General features: G+C 41.5%; 10 non-coding genes across 10 annotated transcripts; all 10 read right to left on the reverse strand.

Annotated features, from left to right (window-relative positions):
- Positions 1-34: 34 nt before the first annotated feature.
- On the reverse strand, positions 35-119 carry TRNAY-GUA (transfer RNA tyrosine (anticodon GUA)). Its single transcript is given in 2 exon segments — positions 35-70; positions 83-119. It is a non-coding gene; the product is annotated as a tRNA-Tyr (tRNA).
- A 3,789-nt stretch (positions 120-3,908) lies between these two features.
- Positions 3,909-3,994, reverse strand: TRNAY-GUA (transfer RNA tyrosine (anticodon GUA)). The gene is given in 2 exon segments: positions 3,909-3,944; positions 3,958-3,994. It is a non-coding gene; the product is annotated as a tRNA-Tyr (tRNA).
- A 1,203-nt stretch (positions 3,995-5,197) lies between these two features.
- TRNAY-GUA (transfer RNA tyrosine (anticodon GUA)) lies at positions 5,198-5,283 on the reverse strand. Its single transcript is given in 2 exon segments — positions 5,198-5,233; positions 5,247-5,283. It is a non-coding gene; the product is annotated as a tRNA-Tyr (tRNA).
- A 2,496-nt stretch (positions 5,284-7,779) lies between these two features.
- Positions 7,780-7,865, reverse strand: TRNAY-GUA (transfer RNA tyrosine (anticodon GUA)). The gene is given in 2 exon segments: positions 7,780-7,815; positions 7,829-7,865. It is a non-coding gene; the product is annotated as a tRNA-Tyr (tRNA).
- A 1,203-nt stretch (positions 7,866-9,068) lies between these two features.
- Positions 9,069-9,154, reverse strand: TRNAY-GUA (transfer RNA tyrosine (anticodon GUA)). Its single transcript is given in 2 exon segments — positions 9,069-9,104; positions 9,118-9,154. It is a non-coding gene; the product is annotated as a tRNA-Tyr (tRNA).
- A 1,189-nt stretch (positions 9,155-10,343) lies between these two features.
- TRNAY-GUA (transfer RNA tyrosine (anticodon GUA)) lies at positions 10,344-10,429 on the reverse strand. The gene is given in 2 exon segments: positions 10,344-10,379; positions 10,393-10,429. It is a non-coding gene; the product is annotated as a tRNA-Tyr (tRNA).
- A 5,729-nt stretch (positions 10,430-16,158) lies between these two features.
- TRNAY-GUA (transfer RNA tyrosine (anticodon GUA)) lies at positions 16,159-16,244 on the reverse strand. Its single transcript is given in 2 exon segments — positions 16,159-16,194; positions 16,208-16,244. It is a non-coding gene; the product is annotated as a tRNA-Tyr (tRNA).
- A 542-nt stretch (positions 16,245-16,786) lies between these two features.
- Positions 16,787-16,872, reverse strand: TRNAY-GUA (transfer RNA tyrosine (anticodon GUA)). Its single transcript is given in 2 exon segments — positions 16,787-16,822; positions 16,836-16,872. It is a non-coding gene; the product is annotated as a tRNA-Tyr (tRNA).
- A 5,080-nt stretch (positions 16,873-21,952) lies between these two features.
- TRNAY-GUA (transfer RNA tyrosine (anticodon GUA)) lies at positions 21,953-22,038 on the reverse strand. The gene is given in 2 exon segments: positions 21,953-21,988; positions 22,002-22,038. It is a non-coding gene; the product is annotated as a tRNA-Tyr (tRNA).
- Positions 22,039-22,580: 542 nt separating this feature from the next.
- Positions 22,581-22,666, reverse strand: TRNAY-GUA (transfer RNA tyrosine (anticodon GUA)). The gene is given in 2 exon segments: positions 22,581-22,616; positions 22,630-22,666. It is a non-coding gene; the product is annotated as a tRNA-Tyr (tRNA).
- Positions 22,667-26,538: the final 3,872 nt, after the last annotated feature.

Below are 26,538 nucleotides of genomic sequence, written 5' to 3' on the forward strand. Positions count from 1 at the left end.
CCAAGTATTCAATAAAATGTGCATTTGGCAAGAGTCCTTCGAGCTGGATTTGAACCAGCGACCTAAGGATGCCTGTTTACCACTACAGTCCTCCGCTCTACCAACTGAGCTATCGAAGGCTTGGCAAATCAACTCTAGCAAACTCAATACGAGCTTCCACTTCAACCGTCGACTTGTAAACATCTCTTGCAATTCGTGCAAAATACTTCAAATTTGGCTTGTGAGGCTCCCGAATTGAGTAAAAGCACATCAGTTCCCAATTAAATAAATGACCCCCGCCGCAGTCTCCCGCATGTTACTGACCACCATACTAAGGGGGAAAAGTTGAAAGGCGGCACCTCACAGGCCATCTCCTCAGAGTATTCAGCCGCGTTGGGCCTTGACAATATTTTAATATCTTGGATGGTGTATAGTGTTCTCTCATTTTCCTTGAGAAATCAAGATTGTCAAGGGGATTATGCTGTTTTGCCAGTTCATAGCAAGAGATGGGGATCAAAGAAACACCTCACAGGAAACCAAAGAAGATTGGTGTTGGACAGAAAAATAATGTGGCCACAGCCTCAAAGCAAAAGGCATCTATTTTCAGTGATGAAATATAATATAATTATAAATTGTCTGTTATGTTATTTTCCAAGTATTTTACTTTCCAAGTATTGAATAAAATTTGCATTTGGCAAAAGTCCTTCGAGCCGGATTTGAACCAGCGACCTAAGGATGCCTGTTTTACCACTACAGTCCTCCCCTCTACCAACTGAGCTATTGAAGGCTTGGCGAACCGTTCTCTAGCAAGCTCAATTCGAGCTTCCACTTCAACCGTCGACATGCAAACATCTCTTGCAATTCGTGCAAAATACTACAAATTTGGCTTGTGAGGTTCCCGAATTGAGTAAAAGCACATCAGTTCCCAATTAAAAAAATGACCCCCTCCGCAGTCTCCCGCATGTTACTGACCACCATACTAAGGGGGAAAAGTTGAAAGGCGGCGCCTCACAGGCCATCTCCTCAGAGTATTCAGCCGTGTTGGGCCTTGACAATATTTTAATATCTTGGATGGTGTATACTGTTCTCTCATTTCCCTTGAGAAATCAAGATTGTCAAGGGGATTCTGCTGTTTTGCCAGTTCATAGCAAGAGATGGGGATCCGAAACACCTCACAGGAAACCAATGAAGATTGGTGTTGGACAGAAACATAACGTGGCCACAGCCTCAAAGCAAAAGGCATCTATTTTCAGTGATGAAATATAATATAATTATAAATTGTCTGTTATTTTATTTTCCAAGTATTTTACTTTCCAAGTATTCAATAAAATGTGCATTTGGCAAAAGTCCTTCGAGCCAGATTTGAACCAGCGACCTAAGGATGCCTGTTTTACCACTACAGTCCTCCGCTCTACCAACTGAGCTATCAAAGGCTTGGCAAATCATTCTCTAGCAAACTCAATACGAGCTTCCACTTCAACCGTCGACTTGTAAACATCTCTTGCAATTTATGCAAAATACTACAAATTTGGCTTGTGAGGTTCCCGAATTGAGTAAAAGCACATCAGTTCCCAATTAAAAAAATTACCCCCTCCGCAGTCTCCCGCATGTTAATGACCACCATACTAAGGGGGAAAAGTTGAAAGGCGGCGCCTCACAGGCCATCTCCTCAGAGTATTCAGCCGTGTTGGGCCTTGACAATATTTTAATATCTTGGATGGTGTATAGTGTTCTCTCATTTCTCTTGAGAAATCAAGATTGTCAAGGGGATTCTGCTGTTTTGCCAGTTCATAGCAAGAGATGGGGATCCAAAACACGTCACAGGAAACCAATGAAGATTCGTGTTGGACAGAAAAATAACGTGGCCACAGCCTCAAAGCAAAAGGCATCTATTTTCAGTGATGAAATATAATATAATTATAAATTGTCTGTTATTTTACTTTCCAAGTATTTTACTTTCCAAGTATTCAATAAAATTTGCATTTGGCAAAAGTCCTTCGAGCCCGATTTGAACCAGCGACCTAACGATGCCTGTTTTACCACTACAGTCCTCCGCTCTACCAACTGAGCTATCAAAGGCTTGGCAAATCAGTCTCTAGCAAGCTCAATACGAGCTTCCACTTCAACCGTCGACATTCAAACATCTCTTGCAATTCGTGCAAAATACTACAAATTTGGCTTGTGAGGTTCCCGAATTGAGTAAAAGCACATCAGTTCACAATTAAAAAAATGACCCCCTCCGCAGTCTCCCGCATGTTACTGACCACCATACTAAGGGGGAAAAGTTGAAAGGCGGCGCCTCACAGGCCATCTCCTCAGAGTATTCAGCCGTGTTGGGCCTTGACAATATTTTAATATCTTGGATGGTGTATACTGTTCTCTCATTTCCCTTGAGAAATCAAGATTGTCAAGGGGATTCTGCTGTTTTGCCAGTTCATAGCAAGAGATGGGGATCCGAAACACCTCACAGGAAACCAATGAAGATTGGTGTTGGACAGAAACATAACGTGGCCACAGCCTCAAAGCAAAAGGCATCTATTTTCAGTGATGAAATATAATATAATTATAAATTGTCTGTTATTTTATTTTCCAAGTATTTTACTTTCCAAGTATTCAATAAAATGTGCATTTGGCAAAAGTCCTTCGAGCCAGATTTGAACCAGCGACCTAAGGATGCCTGTTTTACCACTACAGTCCTCCGCTCTACCAACTGAGCTATCAAAGGCTTGGCAAATCATTCTCTAGCAAACTCAATACGAGCTTCCACTTCAACCGTCGACTTGTAAACATCTCTTGCAATTTATGCAAAATACTACAAATTTGGCTTGTGAGGTTCCCGAATTGAGTAAAAGCACATCAGTTCCCAATTAAAAAAATTACCCCCTCCGCAGTCTCCCGCATGTTAATGACCACCATACTAAGGGGGAAAAGTTGAAAGGCGGCGCCTCACAGGCCATCTCCTCAGAGTATTCAGCCGTGTTGGGCCTTGACAATATTTTAATATCTTGGATGGTGTATAGTGTTCTCTCATTTCTCTTGAGAAATCAAGATTGTCAAGGGGATTCTGCTGTTTTGCCAGTTCATAGCAAGAGATGGGGATCCAAAACACGTCACAGGAAACCAATGAAGATTCGTGTTGGACAGAAAAATAACGTGGCCACAGCCTCAAAGCAAAAGGCATCTATTTTCAGTGATGAAATATAATATAATTATAAATTGTCTGTTATTTTACTTTCCAAGTATTTTACTTTCCAAGTATTCAATAAAATTTGCATTTGGCAAAAGTCCTTCGAGCCCGATTTGAACCAGCGACCTAACGATGCCTGTTTTACCACTACAGTCCTCCGCTCTACCAACTGAGCTATCGAAGGCTTGGCAAATCATTCTCTAGCAAACTCAATACGAGCTTCCACTTCAACGTCCACTTGTAAACATCTCTTGCAATTCGTGCAAAATACTACAAATTTGGCTTGTGAGGTTCCCGAATTGAGTAAAAGCACATCAGTTCCCAATTAAAAAAATGACCCCCTCCGCAGTCTCCCGCATGTTAATGACCACCATACTAAGGGGGAAAAGTTGAAAGGCGGCGCCTCACAGGCCATCTCCTCAGAGTATTCAGCCGTGTTGGGCCTTGACAATATTTTAATATCTTGGATGGTGTATAGTGTTCTCTCATTTCCCTTGAGAAATCAAGATTGTCAAGGGGATTCTGCTGTTTTGCCAGTTCATAGCAAGAGATGGGGATCCAAAACACCTGACAGGACCCAATGAAGATTCGTGTTGGACAGAAAAATAACGTGGCCACAGCCTCAAAGCAAAAGGCATCTATTTTCAGTGATGAAATATAATATAATTATAAATTGTCTGTTATTTTACTTTCCAAGTATTTTACTTTCCAAGTATTCAATAAAATGTGCATTTGGCAAGAGTCCTTCGAGCCGGATTTGAACCAGCGACCTAAGGATGCCTGTTTTACCACTACAGTCCTCCGCTCTACCAACTGAGCTATCGAAGGCTTGGCAAATCAACTCTAGCAAACTCAATACGAGCTTCCACTTCAACCGTCGACTTGTAAACATCTCTTGCAATTCGTGCAAAATACTACAAATTTGGCTTGTGAGGTTCCCGAAGTGAGTAAAAGCACATCAGTTCCCAATTAAAAAAATGACCCCCTCCGCAGTCTCCCGCATGTTACTGACCACCATACTAAGGGGGAAAAGTTGAAAGGCGGCACCTCACAGGCCATCTCCTCAGAGTATTCATCTGCGTTGGGCCTTGACAATATTTTAATATCTTGGATGGTGTATAGTGTTCTCTCATTTCCCTTGAGAAATCAAGATTGTCAAGGGGATTCTGCTGTTTTGCCAGTTCATAGCAAGAGATTGGGATCCAAAATACCTGACAGGAAACCAATGAAGATTTGTGTTGGACAGAAAAATAACGTGGCCACAGCCTCAAAGCAAAAGGCATCTATTTTCAGTGATGAAATATAATATAATTATAAATTGTCTGTTATTTTACTTTCCAAGTATTTTACTTTCCAAGTATTCAATAAAATGTGCATTTAGCAAGAGTCCTTCGAGCCGGATTTGAACCAGTGACCTAAGGATGCCTGTTTTACCACTACAGTCCTCCGCTCTACCAACTGAGCTATCGAAGGCTTGGCAAATCAACTCTAGCAAACTCAATACGAGCTTCCACTTCAACCGTCGACTTGTAAACATCTCTTGCAATTCGTGCAAAATACTACAAATTTGGCTTGTGAGGTTCCCGAATTGAGTAAAAGCACATCAGTTCCCAAAAAAAAAATGACCCCCTCCGCAGTCGCCCGCATGTTACTGACCACCATACTAAGGGGGAAAAGTTGAAAGGCGGCACCTCACAGGCCATCTCCTCAGAGTATTCAGCCGCGTTGGGCCTTGACAATATTTTAATATCTTGGATGGTGTATAGTGTTCTCTCATTTCTCTTGAGAAATCAAGATTGTCAAGGGGATTCTGCTGTTTTGCCAGTTCATAGCAAGAGATGGGGATCCAAAACACCTCACAGGAAACCAATGAAGATTTGTGTTGGACAGAAAAATAACGTGGTCACAGCCTCAAAGCAAAAGGCATCTATTTTCAGTGATGAAATATAATATAATTATAAATTGTCTGTTATTTTACTTTCCAAGTATTTTACTTTCCAAGTATTCAATAAAATGTGCATTTGGCAAAAGTCCTTCGAGCCGGATTTGAACCAGCGACCTAAGGATGCCTGTTTTACCACTACAGTCCTCCGCTCTACCAACTGAGCTATCGAAGGCTTGGCAAATCGTTCTCTAGCAAGCTCAATTCGAGCTTCCACTTCAACCGTCGACATGCAAACATCTCTTGCAATTCGTGCAAAATACTACAAATTTGGCTTGTGAGGTTCCCGAATTGAGTAAAAGCACATCAGTTCCCAATTAAAAAAATTACCCCCTCCGCAGTCTCCCGCATGTTAATGACCACCATACTAAGGGGGAAAAGTTGAAAGGCGGCGCCTCACAGGCCATCTCCTCAGAGTATTCAGCCGTGTTAGGCCTTGACAATATTTTAATATCTTGGATGGTGTATAGTGTTCTCTCATTTCTCTTGAGAAATCAAGATTGTCAAGGGGATTCTGCTGTTTTGCCAGTTCATAGCAAGAGATGGGGATCCAAAACACGTCACAGGAAACCAATGAAGATTCGTGTTGGACAGAAAAATAACGTGGCCACAGCCTCAAAGCAAAAGGCATCTATTTTCAGTGATGAAATATAATATAATTATAAATTGTCTGTTATTTTACTTTCCAAGTATTTTACTTTCCAAGTATTCAATAAAATTTGCATTTGGCAAAAGTCCTTCGAGCCCGATTTGAACCAGCGACCTAACGATGCCTGTTTTACCACTACAGTCCTCCGCTCTACCAACTGAGCTATCAAAGGCTTGGCAAATCAGTCTCTAGCAAGCTCAATACGAGCTTCCACTTCAACCGTCGACATTCAAACATCTCTTGCAATTCGTGCAAAATACTACAAATTTGGCTTGTGAGGTTCCCGAATTGAGTAAAAGCACATCAGTTCACAATTAAAAAAATGACCCCCTCCGCAGTCTCCCGCATGTTACTGACCACCATACTAAGGGGGAAAAGTTGAAAGGCGGCGCCTCACAGGCCATCTCCTCAGAGTATTCAGCCGTGTTGGGCCTTGACAATATTTTAATATCTTGGATGGTGTATACTGTTCTCTCATTTCCCTTGAGAAATCAAGATTGTCAAGGGGATTCTGCTGTTTTGCCAGTTCATAGCAAGAGATGGGGATCCGAAACACCTCACAGGAAACCAATGAAGATTGGTGTTGGACAGAAACATAACGTGGCCACAGCCTCAAAGCAAAAGGCATCTATTTTCAGTGATGAAATATAATATAATTATAAATTGTCTGTTATTTTATTTTCCAAGTATTTTACTTTCCAAGTATTCAATAAAATGTGCATTTGGCAAAAGTCCTTCGAGCCAGATTTGAACCAGCGACCTAAGGATGCCTGTTTTACCACTACAGTCCTCCGCTCTACCAACTGAGCTATCAAAGGCTTGGCAAATCATTCTCTAGCAAACTCAATACGAGCTTCCACTTCAACCGTCGACTTGTAAACATCTCTTGCAATTTATGCAAAATACTACAAATTTGGCTTGTGAGGTTCCCGAATTGAGTAAAAGCACATCAGTTCCCAATTAAAAAAATTACCCCCTCTGCAGTCTCCCGCATGTTAATGACCACCATACTAAGGGGGAAAAGTTGAAAGGCGGCGCCTCACAGGCCATCTCCTCAGAGTATTCAGCCGTGTTGGGCCTTGACAATATTTTAATATCTTGGATGGTGTATAGTGTTCTCTCATTTCTCTTGAGAAATCAAGATTGTCAAGGGGATTCTGCTGTTTTGCCAGTTCATAGCAAGAGATGGGGATCCAAAACACGTCACAGGAAACCAATGAAGATTCGTGTTGGACAGAAAAATAACGTGGCCACAGCCTCAAAGCAAAAGGCATCTATTTTCAGTGATGAAATATAATATAATTATAAATTGTCTGTTATTTTACTTTCCAAGTATTTTACTTTCCAAGTATTCAATAAAATTTGCATTTGGCAAAAGTCCTTCGAGCCCGATTTGAACCAGCGACCTAACGATGCCTGTTTTACCACTACAGTCCTCCGCTCTACCAACTGAGCTATCGAAGGCTTGGCAAATCATTCTCTAGCAAACTCAATACGAGCTTCCACTTCAACGTCCACTTGTAAACATCTCTTGCAATTCGTGCAAAATACTACAAATTTGGCTTGTGAGGTTCCCGAATTGAGTAAAAGCACATCAGTTCCCAATTAAAAAAATGACCCCCTCCGCAGTCTCCCGCATGTTAATGACCACCATACTAAGGGGGAAAAGTTGAAAGGCGGCGCCTCACAGGCCATCTCCTCAGAGTATTCAGCCGTGTTGGGCCTTGACAATATTTTAATATCTTGGATGGTGTATAGTGTTCTCTCATTTCCCTTGAGAAATCAAGATTGTCAAGGGGATTCTGCTGTTTTGCCAGTTCATAGCAAGAGATGGGGATCCAAAACACCTGACAGGACCCAATGAAGATTCGTGTTGGACAGAAAAATAACGTGGCCACAGCCTCAAAGCAAAAGGCATCTATTTTCAGTGATGAAATATAATATAATTATAAATTGTCTGTTATTTTACTTTCCAAGTATTTTACTTTCCAAGTATTCAATAAAATGTGCATTTGGCAAGAGTCCTTCGAGCCGGATTTGAACCAGCGACCTAAGGATGCCTGTTTTACCACTACAGTCCTCCGCTCTACCAACTGAGCTATCGAAGGCTTGGCAAATCAACTCTAGCAAACTCAATACGAGCTTCCACTTCAACCGTCGACTTGTAAACATCTCTTGCAATTCGTGCAAAATACTACAAATTTGGCTTGTGAGGTTCCCGAAGTGAGTAAAAGCACATCAGTTCCCAATTAAAAAAATGACCCCCTCCGCAGTCTCCCGCATGTTACTGACCACCATACTAAGGGGGAAAAGTTGAAAGGCGGCACCTCACAGGCCATCTCCTCAGAGTATTCATCTGCGTTGGGCCTTGACAATATTTTAATATCTTGGATGGTGTATAGTGTTCTCTCATTTCCCTTGAGAAATCAAGATTGTCAAGGGGATTCTGCTGTTTTGCCAGTTCATAGCAAGAGATGGGGATCCAAAATACCTGACAGGAAACCAATGAAGATTTGTGTTGGACAGAAAAATAACGTGGCCACAGCCTCAAAGCAAAAGGCATCTATTTTCAGTGATGAAATATAATATAATTATAAATTGTCTGTTATTTTACTTTCCAAGTATTTTACTTTCCAAGTATTCAATAAAATGTGCATTTAGCAAGAGTCCTTCGAGCCGGATTTGAACCAGTGACCTAAGGATGCCTGTTTTACCACTACAGTCCTCCGCTCTACCAACTGAGCTATCGAAGGCTTGGCAAATCAACTCTAGCAAACTCAATACGAGCTTCCACTTCAACCGTCGACTTGTAAACATCTCTTGCAATTCGTGCAAAATACTACAAATTTGGCTTGTGAGGTTCCCGAATTGAGTAAAAGCACATCAGTTCCCAAAAAAAAAATGACCCCCTCCGCAGTCGCCCGCATGTTACTGACCACCATACTAAGGGGGAAAAGTTGAAAGGCGGCACCTCACAGGCCATCTCCTCAGAGTATTCAGCCGCGTTGGGCCTTGACAATATTTTAATATCTTGGATGGTGTATAGTGTTCTCTCATTTCTCTTGAGAAATCAAGATTGTCAAGGGGATTCTGCTGTTTTGCCAGTTCATAGCAAGAGATGGGGATCCAAAACACCTCACAGGAAACCAATGAAGATTTGTGTTGGACAGAAAAATAACGTGGTCACAGCCTCAAAGCAAAAGGCATCTATTTTCAGTGATGAAATATAATATAATTATAAATTGTCTGTTATTTTACTTTCCAAGTATTTTACTTTCCAAGTATTCAATAAAATGTGCATTTGGCAAAAGTCCTTCGAGCCGGATTTGAACCAGCGACCTAAGGATGCCTGTTTTACCACTACAGTCCTCCGCTCTACCAACTGAGCTATCGAAGGCTTGGCAAATCGTTCTCTAGCAAACTCAATACGAGCTTTCACTTCAACCATCGACTTGTAAACATCTCTTGCAATTCGTGCAAAATACTACAAATTTGGCTTGTGAGGTTCCCGAATTGAGTAAAAGCACATCAGTTCACAATTTAAAAAATGACCCCCTCTGCAGTCTCCCGCATGTTACTGACCACCATACAAAGGAGGAAAAGTTGAAAGGCGGCGCCTCACAGGCTATCTCCTCAGAGTATTCATCAGTGTTCGGCCTTGAGAATATTTTAATATCTTGGATGGTGTATAGTGTTCTCCCATTTCCCTTGAGAAATCAAGATTGTCAAGGGGATTCTGCTGTTTTGTCAGTTCATAGCAAGAGATGGGGATCCAAAATGCCTCACAGGAAAACAACGAAGATTGGTGTCGGACAGAAAAATAACGTGGCCACAGCCTCAAAGCAAAAGGCATCTATTTTCAGTGATGAAATATAATATAATTATAAATTGTCTGTTATTTTACTTTCCAAGTATTTTACTTTCCAAGTATTCAATAAAATGTGCATTTGGCAAAAGTCCTTCGAGCCGGATTTGAACCAGCGACCTAAGGATGCCTGTTTTACCACTACAGTCCTCCGCTGTACCAACTGAGCTATCGAAGGCTTGGCAAATCAGTCTCTAGCAAGCTCAATACGAGCTTCCACTTCAACCGTCGACATTCAAACATCTCTTGCAATTCGTGCAAAATACTACAAATTTGGCTTGTGAGGTTCCCGAATTGAGTAAAAGCACATCAGTTCCCAATTAAAAAAATGACCCCCTCCGCAGTCTCCCGCATGTTACTGACCACCATACTAAGGGGGAAAAGTTGAAAGGCGGCACCTCACAGGACATCTCCTCAGAGTATTCAGCCGCGTTGGGCCTTGACAATATTTTATAGTGTTCTCTCATTTCCCTTGAGAAATTAAGATTGTCAAGGGGATTCTGCTGTTTTGTCAGTTCATAGCAAGAGATGGGGATCCAAAACACGTCACAGGAAACCAATGAAGATTTGTGTTGGACAGAAAAATAACGTGGCCACAGCCTCAAAGCAAAAGGCATCTATTTTCAGTGATGAAATATAATATAATTATAAATTGTCTGTTATTTTACTTTCCAAGTATTTTACTTTCCAAGTATTCAATAAAATGTGCATTTGGCAAGAGTCCTTCGAGCCGGATTTGAACCAGCGACCTAAGGATGCCTGTTTTACCACTACAGTCCTCCGCTCTACCAACTGAGCTATCGAAGGCTTGGCAGATCAACTCTAGCAAACTCAATACGAGCTTCCACTTCAACCGTCGACTTGTAAACATCTCTTTCAATTCGTGCAAAATACTACAAATTTGGCTTGTGAGGTTCCCGAAGTGAGTAAAAGCACATCAGTTCCCAATTAAAAAAATGACCCCCTCCGCAGTCTCCCGCATGTTACTGACCACCATACTAAGGGGGAAAAGTTGAAAGGCGGCACCTCACAGGCCATCTCCTCAGAGTATTCAGCTGCGTTGGGCCTTGACAATATTTTAATATCTTGGATGGTGTACAGTGTTCTCTCATTTCCCTTGAGAAATCAAGATTGTCAAGGGGATTCTGCTGTTTTGCCAGTTCATAGCAAGAGATGGGGATCCAAAATACCTGACAGGAAACCAATGAAGATTTGTGTTGGACAGAAAAATAACGTGGCCACAGCCTCAAAGCAAAAGGCATCTATTTTCAGTGATGAAATATAATATAATTATAAATTGTCTGTTATTTTACTTTCCAAGTATTTTACTTTCCAAGTATTCAATAAAATGTGCATTTGGCAAAAGTCCTTCGAGCCGGATTTGAACCAGCGACCTAAGGATAACTGTTTTACCACTACAGTCCTCCGCTGTACCAACTGAGCTATCGAAGGCTTGGCAAATCAGTCTCTAGCAAGCTCAATACGAGCTTCCACTTCAACCGTCGACATTCAAACATCTCTTGCACTTCGTGCAAAATACTACAAATTTGGCTTGTGAGGTTCCCGAACTGAGTAAAAGCACATCAGTTCCCAATTAAAAAAATGACCCCCTCCGCAGTCTCCCGCATGTTACTGACCACCATACTAAGGGGGAAAAGTTGAAAGGCGGCACCTCACAGGCCATCTCCTCAGAGTATTCAGCCGCGTTGGGCCTTGACAATATTTTAATATCTTGGATGGTGTATAGTGTTCTCTCATTTCCCTTGAGAAATCAAGATTGTCAAGGGGATTCTGCTGTTTTGCCAGTTCATAGCAAGAGATGGGGATCCAAAACACCTTACAGGAAACCAATGAAGATTCGTGTTGGACAGAAAAATAACATGGTCACAGCCTCAAAGCAAAAGGCATCTATTTTCAGTGATGAAATATAATATAATTATAAATTGTCTGTTATTTTACTTTCCAAGTATTTTACTTTCCAAGTATTCAATAAAATGTGCATTTGGCAAAAGTCCTTCTAGCCGGATTTGGACCAGCGACCTAAGGATGCCTGTTTTACCACTACAGTCCTCCGCTGTACCAACTGAGCTATCGAAGGCTTGGCAAATCAGTCTCTAGCAAGCTCAATACGAGCTTCCACTTCAACCGTCGACATTCAAACATCTCTTGCAATTCGTGCAAAATACTACAAATTTGGCTTGTGAGGTTCCCGAATTGAGTAAAAGCACATCAGTTCACAATTAAAAAAATGACACCCTCCGCAGTCTCCCGCATGTTACTGACCACCATACTAAGGAGGAAAAGTTGAAAGGCGGCGCCTCACAGGCCATCTCCTCAGAGTATTCATCAGTGTTCGGCCTTGACAATATTTTAATATCTTGGATGGTGTATAGTGTTCTCCCATTTCCCTTGAGAAATCAAGATTGTCAAGGGGATTCTGCTGTTTTGCCAGTTCATAGCAAGAGATGGGGATCCAAAACACCTGACAGGAAACCAATGAAGATTCGTGTTGGACAGAAAAATAACGTGGCCACAGCCTCAAAGCAAAAGGCATCTATTTTCAGTGATGAAATATAATATAATTATAAATTGTCTGTTATTTTACTTTCCAAGTATTTTACTTTCCAAGTATTCAATAAAATGTGCATTTGGCAAGAGTCCTGCGAGCCAGATTTGAACCAGCGACCTAAGGATGCCTGTTTTACCACTACAGTCCTCCGCTCTACCAACTGAGCTATCGAAAGCTTGGCAAATCAACTCTAGCAAACTCAAAACGAGCTTCCACTTCAACCGTCGACTTGTAAACATCTCTTGCAATTCGTGCAAAATACTTCAAATTTGGCTTGTGAGGTTCCCGAATTGAGTAAAAGCACATCAGTTCCCAATTAAAAAAATGACCCCCGCCGCAGTCTCCCGCATGTTACTGACCACCATACTAAGGGGGAAAAGTTGAAAGGCGGCACCTCACAGGCCATCTCCTCAGAGTATTCAGCCGCGTTGGGCCTTGACAATATTTTAATATCTTGGATGGTGTATAGTGTTCTCTCATTTTCCTTGAGAAATCAAGATTGTCAAGGGGATTATGCTGTTTTGCCAGTTCATAGCAAGAGATGGGGATCAAAGAAACACCTCACAGGAAACCAAAGAAGATTGGTGTTGGACAGAAAAATAATGTGGCCACAGCCTCAAAGCAAAAGGCATCTATTTTCAGTGATGAAATATAATATAATTATAAATTGTCTGTTATGTTATTTTCCAAGTATTTTACTTTCCAAGTATTCAATAAAATTTGCATTTGGCAAAAGTCCTTCGAGCCGGATTTGAACCAGCGACCTAAGGATGCCTGTTTTACCACTACAGTCCTCCTCTCTACCAACTGAGCTATCGAAGGCTTGGCAAACCGTTCTCTAGCAAGCTCAATTCGAGCTTCCACTTCAACCGTCGACATGCAAACATCTCTTGCAATTCGTGCAAAATACTACAAATTTGGCTTGTGAGGTTCCCGAATTGAGTAAAAGCACATCAGTTCCCAATTAAAAAAATTACCCCCTCCGCAGTCTCCCGCATGTTAATGACCACCATACTAAGGGGGAAAAGTTGAAAGGCGGCGCCTCACAGGCCATCTCCTCAGAGTATTCAGCCGTGTTAGGCCTTGACAATATTTTAATATCTTGGATGGTGTATAGTGTTCTCTCATTTCCCTTGAGAAATCAAGATTGTCAAGGGGATTCTGCTGTTTTGCCAGTTCATAGCAAGAGATGGGGATCCAAAACACCTGACAGGAAACCAATGAAGATTCGTGTTGGACAGAAAAATAACGTGGCCACAGCCTCAAAGCAAAAGGCATCTATTTTCAGTGATGAAATATAATATAATTATAAATTGTCTGTTCTTTTACTTTCCAAGTATTTTACTTTCCAAGTATTCAATAAAATGTGCATTTGGCAAAAGTCCTTCGAGCCGGATTTGAACCAGCGACCTAAGGATAACTGTTTTACCACTACAGTCCTCCGCTGTACCAACTGAGCTATCGAAGGCTTGGCAAATCAGTCTCTAGCAAGCTCAATACGAGCTTCCACTTCAACCGTCGACATTCAAACATCTCTTGCACTTCGTGCAAAATACTACAAATTTGGCTTGTGAGGTTCCCGAACTGAGTAAAAGCACATCAGTTCCCAATTAAAAAAATGACCCCCTCCGCAGTCTCCCGCATGTTACTGACCACCATACTAAGGGGGAAAAGTTGAAAGGCGGCACCTCACAGGCCATCTCCTCAGAGTATTCAGCCGCGTTGGGCCTTGACAATATTTTAATATCTTGGATGGTGTATAGTGTTCTCTCATTTCCCTTGAGAAATCAAGATTGTCAAGGGGATTCTGCTGTTTTGCCAGTTCATAGCAAGAGATGGGGATCCAAAACACCTTACAGGAAACCAATGAAGATTCGTGTTGGACAGAAAAATAACATGGTCACAGCCTCAAAGCAAAAGGCATCTATTTTCAGTGATGAAATATAATATAATTATAAATTGTCTGTTATTTTACTTTCCAAGTATTTTACTTTCCAAGTATTCAATAAAATGTGCATTTGGCAAAAGTCCTTCTAGCCGGATTTGGACCAGCGACCTAAGGATGCCTGTTTTACCACTACAGTCCTCCGCTGTACCAACTGAGCTATCGAAGGCTTGGCAAATCAGTCTCTAGCAAGCTCAATACGAGCTTCCACTTCAACCGTCGACATTCAAACATCTCTTGCAATTCGTGCAAAATACTACAAATTTGGCTTGTGAGGTTCCCGAATTGAGTAAAAGCACATCAGTTCACAATTAAAAAAATGACCCCCTCCGCAGTCTCCCGCATGTTACTGACCACCATACTAAGGAGGAAAAGTTGAAAGGCGGCGCCTCACAGGCCATCTCCTCAGAGTATTCATCAGTGTTCGGCCTTGACAATATTTTAATATCTTGGATGGTGTATAGTGTTCTCCCATTTCCCTTGAGAAATCAAGATTGTCAAGGGGATTCTGCTGTTTTGCCAGTTCATAGCAAGAGATGGGGATCCAAAACACCTGACAGGAAACCAATGAAGATTCGTGTTGGACAGAAAAATAACGTGGCCACAGCCTCAAAGCAAAAGGCATCTATTTTCAGTGATGAAATATAATATAATTATAAATTGTCTGTTATTTTACTTTCCAAGTATTTTACTTTCCAAGTATTCAATAAAATGTGCATTTGGCAAGAGTCCTGCGAGCCAGATTTGAACCAGCGACCTAAGGATGCCTGTTTTACCACTACAGTCCTCCGCTCTACCAACTGAGCTATCGAAAGCTTGGCAAATCAACTCTAGCAAACTCAAAACGAGCTTCCACTTCAACCGTCGACTTGTAAACATCTCTTGCAATTCGTGCAAAATACTTCAAATTTGGCTTGTGAGGTTCCCGAATTGAGTAAAAGCACATCAGTTCCCAATTAAAAAAATGACCCCCGCCGCAGTCTCCCGCATGTTACTGACCACCATACTAAGGGGGAAAAGTTGAAAGGCGGCACCTCACAGGCCATCTCCTCAGAGTATTCAGCCGCGTTGGGCCTTGACAATATTTTAATATCTTGGATGGTGTATAGTGTTCTCTCATTTTCCTTGAGAAATCAAGATTGTCAAGGGGATTATGCTGTTTTGCCAGTTCATAGCAAGAGATGGGGATCAAAGAAACACCTCACAGGAAACCAAAGAAGATTGGTGTTGGACAGAAAAATAATGTGGCCACAGCCTCAAAGCAAAAGGCATCTATTTTCAGTGATGAAATATAATATAATTATAAATTGTCTGTTATGTTATTTTCCAAGTATTTTACTTTCCAAGTATTCAATAAAATTTGCATTTGGCAAAAGTCCTTCGAGCCGGATTTGAACCAGCGACCTAAGGATGCCTGTTTTACCACTACAGTCCTCCCCTCTACCAACTGAGCTATCGAAGGCTTGGCAAACTGTTCTCTAGCAAGCTCAATTCGAGCTTCCACTTCAACCGTCGACATGCAAACATCTCTTGCAATTCGTGCAAAATACTACAAATTTGGCTTGTGAGGTTCCCGAATTGAGTAAAAGCACATCAGTTCCCAATTAAAAAAATTACCCCCTCCGCAGTCTCCCGCATGTTAATGACCACCATACTAAGGGGGAAAAGTTGAAAGGCGGCGCCTCACAGGCCATCTCCTCAGAGTATTCAGCCGTGTTAGGCCTTGACAATATTTTAATATCTTGGATGGTGTATAGTGTTCTCTCATTTCCCTTGAGAAATCAAGATTGTCAAGGGGATTCTGCTGTTTTGCCAGTTCATAGCAAGAGATGGGGATCCAAAACACCTGACAGGAAACCAATGAAGATTCGTGTTGGACAGAAAAATAACGTGGCCACAGCCTCAAAGCAAAAGGCATCTATTTTCAGTGATGAAATATAATATAATTATAAATTGTCTGTTCTTTTACTTTCCAAGTATTTTACTTTCCAAGTATTCAATAAAATGTGCATTTGGCAAAAGTCCTTTGAGCCGGATTTGAACCAGCAACCTAAGGATGCCTGTTTTACCACTACAGTCCTCCGCTCTACCAACTGAGCTATCAAAGGCTTGGCAAATCAACTCTAGCAAACTCAATACGAGCTTCCACTTCAACCGTCGACTTGTAAACATCTCTTGCAATTCGTGCAAAATACTACAAATTTGGCTTGTGAGGTTCCCGAATTGAGTAAAAGCACATCAGTTCCCAATTAAAAAAATGACCCCCTCCGCAGTCTCCCGCATGTTACTGACCACCATACTAAGGGGGAAAAGTTGAAAGGCGGCACCTCACAGGCCATCTCCTCAGAGTATTCAGCCGCGTTGGGCCTTGACAATATTTTATAGTGTTCTCTCATTTCCCTTGAGAAATCAAGATTGTCAAGGGGATTCTGCTGTTTTGCCAGTTCATAGCAAGAGATGGGGATCCAAAACACCTGACAGGAAACCAATGAAGATTCGTGTTGGACAGAAAAATAACGTGGCCACAGCCTCAAAGCAAAAGGCATCTATTTTCAGTGATGAAATATAATATAATTATAAATTGTCTGTTATTTTACTTTCCAAGTATTTTACTTTCCAAGTATTCAATAAAATGTGCATTTGGCAAGAGTCCTTCGAGCTGGATTTGAACCAGCAACCTAAGGATGCCTGTTTTACCACTACAGTCCTCCGCTCTACCAACTGAGCTATCGAAGGCTTGGCAAATCAACTCTAGCAAACTCAATACGAGCTTCCACTTCAACCGTCGACTTGTAAACATCTCTTGCAATTCGTGCAAAATACTTCAAATTTGGCTTGTGAGGTTCCCGAATTGAGTAAAAGCACATCAGTTCCCAATTAAAAAAATGACCCCCGCCGCAGTCTCCCGCATGTTACTGACCACCATACTAAGGGGGAAAAGTTGAAAGGCGGCACCTCACAGGCCATCTCCTCAGAGTATTCAGCCGCGTTGGGCCTTGACAATATTTTAATATCTTGGATGGTGTATAGTGTTCTCTCATTTTCCTTGAGAAATCAAGATTGTCAAGGGGATTATGCTGTTTTGCCAGTTCATAGCAAGAGATGGGGATCAAAGAAACACCTCACAGGAAACCAAAGAAGATTGGTGTTGGACAGAAAAATAATGTGGCCACAGCCTCAAAGCAAAAGGCATCTATTTTCAGTGATGAAATATAATATAATTATAAATTGTCTGTTATGTTATTTTCCAAGTATTTTACTTTCCAAGTATTGAATAAAATTTGCATTTGGCAAAAGTCCTTCGAGCCGGATTTGAACCAGCGACCTAAGGATGCCTGTTTTACCACTACAGTCCTCCTCTCTACCAACTGAGCTATCGAAGGCTTGGCAAACCGTTCTCTAGCAAGCTCAATTCGAGCTTCCACTTCAACCGTCGACATGCAAACATCTCTTGCAATTCGTGCAAAATACTACAAATTTGGCTTGTAAGGTTCCCGAATTGAGTAAAAGCACATCAGTTCCCAATTAAAAAAATGACCCCCTCCGCAGTCTCCCGCATGTTACTGACCACCATACTAAGGGGGAAAAGTTGAAAGGCGGCGCCTCACAGGCCATCTCCTCAGAGTATTCAGCCGTGTTGGGCCTTGACAATATTTTAATATCTTGGATGGTGTATACTGTTCTCTCATTTCCCTTGAGAAATCAAGATTGTCAAGGGGATTCTGCTGTTTTGCCAGTTCATAGCAAGAGATGGGGATCCGAAACACCTCACAGGAAACCAATGAAGATTGGTGTTGGACAGAAACATAACGTGGCCACAGCCTCAAAGCAAAAGGCATCTATTTTCAGTGATGAAATATAATATAATTATAAATTGTCTGTTATTTTATTTTCCAAGTATTTTACTTTCCAAGTATTCAATAAAATGTGCATTTGGCAAAAGTCCTGCGAGCAAGATTTGAACCAGCGACCTAAGGATGCCTGTTTTACCACTAGAGTCCTCCGCTCGACCAACTGAGCTATCAAAGGATTGGCAAATCATTCTCTAGCAAACTCAATACGAGCTTCCACTTCAACCGTCGACTTGTAAACATCTCTTGCAATTTATGCAAAATACTACAAATTTGGCTTGTGAGGTTCCCGAATTGAGTAAAAGCACATCAGTTCCTAATTAAAAAAATGACCCCCTCCGCAGTCTCCCGCATGTTACTGACCACCATACAAAGGGGGAAAAGTTGAAAGGCGGCACCTCACAGGCCATCTCCTCAGAGTATTCAGCCGTGTTGGGCCTTGACAATATTTTAATATCTTGGATGGTGTATAGTGTTCTCTCATTTCCCTTGAGAAATCAAGATTGTCAAGGGGATTCTGCTGTTTTGCCAGTTCATAGCAAGAGATGGGGATCCAAAATACCTGACAGGAAACCAATGAAGATTTGTGTTGGACAGAAAAATAACGTGGCCACAGCCTCAAAGCAAAAGGCATCTATTTTCAGTGATGAAATATAATATAATTATAAATTGTCTGTTATTTTACTTTCCAAGTATTTTACTTTCCAAGTATTCAATAAAATGTGCATTTAGCAAGAGTCCTTCGAGCCGGATTTGAACCAGTGACCTAAGGATGCCTGTTTTACCACTACAGTCCTCCGCTCTAACAACTGAGCTATCGAAGGCTTGGCAAATCAACTCTAGCAAACTCAATACGAGCTTCCACTTCAACCGTCGACTTGTAAACATCTCTTGCAATTCGTGCAAAATACTACAAATTTGGCTTGTGAGGTTCCCGAATTGAGTAAAAGCACATCAGTTCCCAAAAAAAAAATGACCCCCTCCGCAGTCGCCCGCATGTTACTGACCACCATACTAAGGGGGAAAAGTTGAAAGGCGGCACCTCACAGGCCATCTCCTCAGAGTATTCAGCCGCGTTGGGCCTTGACAATATTTTAATATCTTGGATGGTGTATAGTGTTCTCTCATTTCTCTTGAGAAATCAAGATTGTCAAGGGGATTCTGCTGTTTTGCCAGTTCATAGCAAGAGATGGGGATCCAAAACACCTCACAGGAAACCAATGAAGATTCGTGTTGGACAGAAAAATAACGTGGTCACAGCCTCAAAGCAAAAGGCATCTATTTTCAGTGATGAAATATAATATAATTATAAATTGTCTGTTATTTTACTTTCCAAGTATTTTACTTTCCAAGTATTCAATAAAATGTGCATTTGGCAAAAGTCCTTCAAGCCGGATTTGAACCAGCGACCTAAGGATGCCTGTTTTACCACTACAGTCATCCGCTCTACCAACTGAGCTATCGAAAGCTTGGCAAATCGTTCTCTAGCAAACTCAATACGAGCTTTCACTTCAACCATCGACTTGTAAACATCTCTTGCAATTCGTGCAAAATACTACAAATTTGGCTTGTGAGGTTCCCGAATTGAGTAAAAGCACATCAGTTCACAATTTAAAAAATGACCCCCTCCGCAGTCTCCCGCATGTTACTGACCACCATACAAAGGAGGAAATGTTGAAAGGCGGCGCCTCACAGGCCATCTCCTCAGAGTATTCATCAGTGTTCGGCCTTGACAATATTTTAATATCTTGGATGGTGTATAGTGTTCTCCCATTTCCCTTGAGAAATCAAGATTGTCAAGGGGATTCTGCTGTTTTGTCAGTTCATAGCAAGAGATGGGGATCCAAAACACCTCACAGGAAACCAATGAAGATTCGTGTTGGACAGAAAAATAACATGGTCACAGCCTCAAAGCAAAAGGGATCTATTTTCAGTGATGAAATATAATATAATTATAAATTGTCTGTTATTTTACTTTCCAAGTATTTTACTTTCCAAGTATTCAATAAAATGTGCATTTGGCAAAAGTCCTTCGAGCCGGATTTGAACCAGCGACCTAAGGATAACTGTTTTACCACTACAGTCCTCCGCTGTACCAACTGAGCTATCGAAGGCTTGGCAAATCAGTCTCTAGCAAGCTCAATACGAGCTTCCACTTCAACCGTCGACATTCAAACATCTCTTGCACTTCGTGCAAAATACTACAAATTTGGCTTGTGAGGTTCCCGAATTGAGTAAAAGCACATCAGTTCCCAATTAAAAAAATGACCCCCTCCACAGTCTCCCGCATGTTACTGACCACCATACTAAGGGGGAAAAGTTGAAAGGCGGCACCTCACAGGCCATCTCCTCAGAGTATTCAGCCGCGTTGGGCCTTGACAATATTTTAATATCTTGGATGGTGTATAGTGTTCTCTCATTTGCCTTGAGAAATCAAGATTGTCAAGGGGATTCTGCTGTTTTGCCAGTTCATAGCAAGAGATGGGGATCCAAAACACCTCACAGGAAACCAATGAAGATTCGTGTTGGACAGAAAAATAACATGGTCACAGCCTCAAAGCAAAAGGCATCTATTTTCAGTGATGAAATATAATATAATTATAAATTGTCTGTTATTTTACTTTCCAAGTATTTTACTTTCCAAGTATTCAATAAAATGTGCATTTGGCAAAAGTCCTTCTAGCCGGATTTGGACCAGCGACCTAAGGATGCCTGTTTTACCACTACAGTCCTCCGCTGTACCAACTGAGCTATCGAAGGCTTGGCAAATCAGTCTCTAGCAAGCTCAATACGAGCTTCCACTTCAACCGTCGACATTCAAACATCTCTTGCAATTCGTGCAAAATACTACAAATTTGGCTTGTGAGGTTCCCGAATTGAGTAAAAGCACATCAGTTCACAATTAAAAAAATGACCCCCTCCGCAGTCTCCCTCATGTTACTGACCACCATACTAAGGAGGAAAAGTTGAAAGGCGGCGCCTCACAGGCCATCTCCTCAGAGTATTCATCAGTGTTCGGCCTTGACAATATTTTAATATCTTGGATGGTGTATAGTGTTCTCCCATTTCCCTTGAGAAATCAAGATTGTCAAGGGGATTCTGCTGTTTTGCCAGTTCATAGCAAGAGATGGGGATCCAAAACACCTGACAGGAAACCAATGAAGATTCGTGTTGGACAGAAAAATAACGTGGCCACAGCCTCAAAGCAAAAGGCATCTATTTTCAGTGATGAAATATAATATAATTATAAATTGTCTGTTATTTTACTTTCCAAGTATTTTACTTTCCAAGTATTCAATAAAATGTGCATTTGTCAAGAGTCCTGCGAGCCAGATTTGAACCAGCGACCTAAGGATGCCTGTTTTACCACTACAGTCCTCCCCTCTACCAACTGAGCTATCGAAGGCTTGGCAAATCAACTCTAGCAAACTCAATACGAGCTTCCACTTCAACCGTCGACTTGTAAACATCTCTTGCAATTCGTGCAAAATACTTCAAATTTGGCTTGTGAGGTTCCCGAATTGAGTAAAAGCACATCAGTTCCCAATTAAAAAAATGACCCCCGCCGCAGTCTCCCGCATGTTACTGACCACCATACTAAGGGGGAAAAGTTGAAAGGCGGCACCTCACAGGCCATCTCCTCAGAGTATTCAGCCGCGTTGGGCCTTGACAATATTTTAATATCTTGGATGGTGTATAGTGTTCTCTCATTTCCCTTGAGAAATCAAGATTGTCAAGGGGATTCTGCTGTTTTGCCAGTTCATAGCAAGAGATGGGGATCCAAAACACCTGACAGGAAACCAATGAAGATTCGTGTTGGACAGAAAAATAACGTGGCCACAGCCTCAAAGCAAAAGGCATCTATTTTCAGTGATGAAATATAATATAATTATAAATTGTCTGTTCTTTTACTTTCCAAGTATTTTACTTTCCAAGTATTCAATAAAATGTGCATTTGGCAAAAGTCCTTTGAGCCGGATTTGAACCAGCAACCTAAGGATGCCTGTTTTACCACTACAGTCCTCCGCTCTACCAACTGAGCTATCAAAGGCTTGGCAAATCAACTCTAGCAAACTCAATACGAGCTTCCACTTCAACCGTCGACTTGTAAACATCTCTTGCAATTCGTGCAAAATACTACAAATTTGGCTTGTGAGGTTCCCGAATTGAGTAAAAGCACATCAGTTCCCAATTAAAAAAATGACCCCCTCCGCAGTCTCCCGCATGTTACTGACCACCATACTAAGGGGGAAAAGTTGAAAGGCGGCACCTCACAGGCCATCTCCTCAGAGTATTCAGCCGCGTTGGGCCTTGACAATATTTTATAGTGTTCTCTCATTTCCCTTGAGAAATCAAGATTGTCAAGGGGATTCTGCTGTTTTGCCAGTTCATAGCAAGAGATGGGGATCCAAAACACCTGACAGGAAACCAATGAAGATTCGTGTTGGACAGAAAAATAACGTGGCCACAGCCTCAAAGCAAAAGGCATCTATTTTCAGTGATGAAATATAATATAATTATAAATTGTCTGTTATTTTACTTTCCAAGTATTTTACTTTCCAAGTATTCAATAAAATGTGCATTTGGCAAGAGTCCTTCGAGCTGGATTTGAACCAGCGACCTAAGGATGCCTGTTTTACCACTACAGTCCTCCGCTCTACCAACTGAGCTATCGAAGGCTTGGCAAATCAACTCTAGCAAACTCAATACGAGCTTCCACTTCAACCGTCGACTTGTAAACATCTCTTGCAATTCGTGCAAAATACTTCAAATTTGGCTTGTGAGGTTCCCGAATTGAGTAAAAGCACATCAGTTCCCAATTAAAAAAATGACCCCCGCCGCAGTCTCCCGCATGTTACTGACCACCATACTAAGGGGGAAAAGTTGAAAGGCGGCACCTCACATGCCATCTCCTCAGAGTATTCAGCCGCGTTGGGCCTTGACAATATTTTAATATCTTGGATGGTGTATAGTGTTCTCTCATTTTCCTTGAGAAATCAAGATTGTCAAGGGGATTATGCTGTTTTGCCAGTTCATAGCAAGAGATGGGGATCAAAGAAACACCTCACAGGAAACCAAAGAAGATTGGTGTTGGACAGAAAAATAATGTGGCCACAGCCTCAAAGCAAAAGGCATCTATTTTCAGTGATGAAATATAATATAATTATAAATTGTCTGTTATGTTATTTTCCAAGTATTTTACTTTCCAAGTATTGAATAAAATTTGCATTTGGCAAAAGTCCTTCGAGCCGGATTTGAACCAGCGACCTAAGGATGCCTGTTTTACCACTACAGTCCTCCCCTCTACCAACTGAGCTATCGAAGGCTTGGCAAACTGTTCTCTAGCAAGCTCAATTCGAGCTTCCACTTCAACCGTCGACATGCAAACATCTCTTGCAATTCGTGCAAAATACTACAAATTTGGCTTGTGAGGTTCCCGAATTGAGTAAAAGCACATCAGTTCCCAATTAAAAAAATGACCCCCTCCGCAGTCTCCCGCATGTTACTGACCACCATACTAAGGGGGAAAAGTTGAAAGGCGGCGCCTCACAGGCCATCTCCTCAGAGTATTCAGCCGTGTTGGGCCTTGACAATATTTTAATATCTTGGATGGTGTATACTGTTCTCTCATTTCCCTTGAGAAATCAAGATTGTCAAGGGGATTCTGCTGTTTTGCCAGTTCATAGCAAGAGATGGGGATCCGAAACACCTCACAGGAAACCAATGAAGATTGGTGTTGGACAGAAACATAACGTGGCCACAGCCTCAAAGCAAAAGGCATCTATTTTCAGTGATGAAATATAATATAATTATAAATTGTCTGTTATTTTATTTTCCAAGTATTTTACTTTCCAAGTATTCAATAAAATGTGCATTTGGCAAAAGTCCTTCGAGCCAGATTTGAACCAGCGACCTAAGGATGCCTGTTTTACCACTACAGTCCTCCGCTCTACCAACTGAGCTATCAAAGGCTTGGCAAATCATTCTCTAGCAAACTCAATACGAGCTTCCACTTCAACCGTCGACTTGTAAACATCTCTTGCAATTTATGCAAAATACTACAAATTTGGCTTGTGAGGTTCCCGATTTGAGTAAAAGCACATCAGTTCCTAATTAAAAAAATTACCCCCTCCGCAGTCTCCCGCATGTTAATGACCACCATACTAAGGGGGAAAAGTTGAAAGGCGGCGCCTCACAGGCCATCTCCTCAGAGTATTCAGCCGTGTTGGGCCTTGACAATATTTTAATATCTTGGATGGTGTATAGTGTTCTCTCATTTCCCTTGAGAAATCAAGATTGTCAAGGGGATTCTGCTGTTTTGCCAGTTCATAGCAAGAGATGGGGATCCAAAACACGTCACAGGAAACCAATGAAGATTCGTGTTGGACAGAAAAATAACGTGGCCACAGCCTCAAAGCAAAAGGCATCTATTTTCAGTGATGAAATATAATATAATTATAAATTGTCTGTTATTTTACTTTCCAAGTATTTTACTTTCCAAGTATTCAATAAAATTTGCATTTGGCAAAAGTCCTTCGAGCCCGATTTGAACCAGCGAACTAAGGATGCCTGTTTTACCACTACAGTCCTCCGCTCTACCAACTGAGCTATCGAAGGCTTGGCAAATCATTCTCTAGCAAACTCAATACGAGCTTCCACTTCAACGTCGACTTGTAAACATCTCTTGCAATTCGTGCAAAATACTACAAATTTGGCTTGTGAGGTTCCCGAATTGAGTAAAAGCACATCAGTTCCCAATTAAAAAAATGACCCCCTCCGCAGTCTCCCGCATGTTAATGACCACCATACTAAGGGGGAAAAGTTGAAAGGCGGCGCCTCACAGGCCATCTCCTCAGAGTATTCAGCCGTGTTGGGCCTTGACAATATTTTAATATCTTGGATGGTGTATAGTGTTCTCTCATTTCCCTTGAGAAATCAAGATTGTCAAGGGGATTCTGCTGTTTTGCCAGTTCATAGCAAGAGATGGGGATCCAAAATACCTGACAGGAAACCAATGAAGATTTGTGTTGGACAGAAAAATAACGTGGCCACAGCCTCAAAGCAAAAGGCATCTATTTTCAGTGATGAAATATAATATAATTATAAATTGTCTGTTATTTTACTTTCCAAGTATTTTACTTTCCAAGTATTCAAAAAAATGTGCATTTAGCAAGAGTCCTTCGAGCCGGATTTGAACCAGTGACCTAAGGATGCCTGTTTTACCACTACAGTCCTCCGCTCTACCAACTGAGCTATCGAAGGCTTGGCAAATCAACTCTAGCAAACTCAATACGAGCTTCCACTTCAACCGTCGACTTGTAAACATCTCTTGCAATTCGTGCAAAATTCTACAAATTTGGCTTGTGAGGTTCCCGAATTGAGTAAAAGCACATCAGTTCCCCAAAAAAAAATGACCCCCTCCGCAGTCGCCCGCATGTTACTGACCACCATACTAAGGGGGAAAAGTTGAAAGGCGGCACCTCACAGGCCATCTCCTCAGAGTATTCAGCCGCGTTGGGCCTTGACAATATTTTAATATCTTGGATGGTGTATAGTGTTCTCTCATTTCTCTTGAGAAATCAAGATTGTCAAGGGGATTCTGCTGTTTTGCCAGTTCATAGCAAGAGATGGGGATCCAAAACACCTCACAGGAAACCAATGAAGATTCGTGTTGGACAGAAAAATAACGTGGTCACAGCCTCAAAGCAAAAGGCATCTATTTTCAGTGATGAAATATAATATAATTATAAATTGTCTGTTATTTTACTTTCCAAGTATTTTACTTTCCAAGTATTCAATAAAATGTGCATTTGGCAAAAGTCCTTCGAGCGGGATTTGAACCAGCGACCTAAGGATGCCTGTTTTACCACTACAGTCCTCCGCTCTACCAACTGAGCTATCGAAGGCTTGGCAAATTGTTCTCTAGCAAACTCAATACGAGCTTTCACTTCAACCATCGACTTGTAAACATCTCTTGCAATTCGTGCAAAATACTACAAATTTGGCTTGTGAGGTTCCCGAATTGAGTAAAAGCACATCAGTTCACAATTTAAAAAATGACCCCCTCCGCAGTCTCCCGCATGTTACTGACCACCATACAAAGGAGGAAAAGTTGAAAGGCGGCGCCTCACAGGCCATCTCCTCAGAGTATTCATCAGTGTTCGGCCTTGACAATATTTTAATATCTTGGATGGTGTATAGTGATCTCCCATTTCCCTTGAGAAATCAAGATTGTCAAGGGGATTCTGCTGTTTTGTCAGTTCATAGCAAGAGATGGGGATCCAAAATGCCTCACAGGAAAACAACGAAGATTGGTGTCGGACAGAAAAATAACGTGGCCACAGCCTCAAAGCAAAAGGCATCTATTTTCAGTGATGAAATATAATATAATTATAAATTGTCTGTTATTTTACTTTCCAAGTATTTTACTTTCCAAGTATTCAATAAAATGTGCATTTGGCAAAAGTCCTTCGAGCCGGATTTGAACCAGCGACCTAAGGATGCCTGTTTTACCACTACAGTCCTCCGCTGTACCAACTGAGCTATCGAA

The sequence above is a fragment of the Ambystoma mexicanum genome, chromosome 1p, assembly GCF_040938575.1.
Source record: "Ambystoma mexicanum isolate Mex_15411 chromosome 1p, UKY_AmexF1_1, whole genome shotgun sequence".
NCBI classification, from domain to species: Eukaryota; Metazoa; Chordata; class Amphibia; order Caudata; family Ambystomatidae; genus Ambystoma; species Ambystoma mexicanum.